The following is a 1,054-nucleotide window of genomic DNA, read 5'->3' as shown; positions in this document are numbered from 1 at the left end:
CTGGTGTCCTAGGCTTGGCGAGCCCCTCATCCCCGTAAATGATTCTGGTGTTTTTGCCCCGCCCCCCCTTTCCGATAATGCATCGGCACCCAGTCCGTGCCACTTCCCAACACAGTGCCCTCCCTCTTACAGATGCCAATTTACTCTGTGTACCTTTTCGGGTTTGTTGTGAGCCTGCACACTTGTGAAATAAATGAAGTCAATGTTTTGAAGCCGACTGAATCTAGTGTTCTGTGCCCTTACCCCCTTTCCCCTTCATGTGTCCTCAACCTTTGAAGTTGAGCCCAATATCCAGGGTGTGCAGAGTGCGTGTGGCCCATGTGGTAGAGCGGCCTCAGCAAAAAGTGTCACGAAGACCATGGGTTTGTGATCTGTATGCAGCAGTGTCCTCTCTCACTGTCCCCACCCCATCTTGTGCGTGTCTCATTAGTCTTCGTGTGTTGTTGGATCTCGTGTCACCCTGTGTGTGGGAAAGCATGTCCTCCCCTCACCTGCCCCTTGGCCCATTCTAACACTGCAGCGTGCTGCGCTCAATGACAGAATTACTGTGTAGTGTCCCTCTCCCCCAGGGGTGTTCCCCCAATGTTTTTCCCTCAGCGCAGTGCTGCCCTGTGATCTCCACCTCCACCACTGTCATGTCCCCAATGTGCTGGTGTCTTCCCCACCCCAGAGCTTGGGGTTAAGTTTGTTGAAGGTCCTTCCCCATCACCTACCTCACCTCATCCACATCTGGCTTGTGTCATTGTGCCTTTCCCCGTGTCTGCCCTCACCCAGCATCTCGTCCCCAGTGTTCCGTGGAGTCACTGAGCCATAGTCAGCAGGGATCTGGGCATAGGGACAAGGACAGGGACAGGCAAGCCAGTGAATGTGGTGTCAGCTGGGGTGAGGGGTTCATGGGGGGGGTACATGGGGAGTAAGGGATTGGTGCAAGGACAGGCTGTGAATGGCAATGCAGTCTTGGGGTGCTTCAGGGTCCAGGGTGCCTATTGGAGTTTCTTGGGAATGGAGGCTGCAGCTCAGCCAACTGCTTCCTGGGCTTGCTCTTTGAGGGGGA

The sequence above is a fragment of the Myotis davidii genome, unplaced genomic scaffold (genome assembly GCF_000327345.1).
Source record: "Myotis davidii unplaced genomic scaffold, ASM32734v1 scaffold609, whole genome shotgun sequence".
NCBI classification, from domain to species: Eukaryota; Metazoa; Chordata; class Mammalia; order Chiroptera; family Vespertilionidae; genus Myotis; species Myotis davidii.
This window is presented reverse-complemented; position numbering follows the sequence as displayed.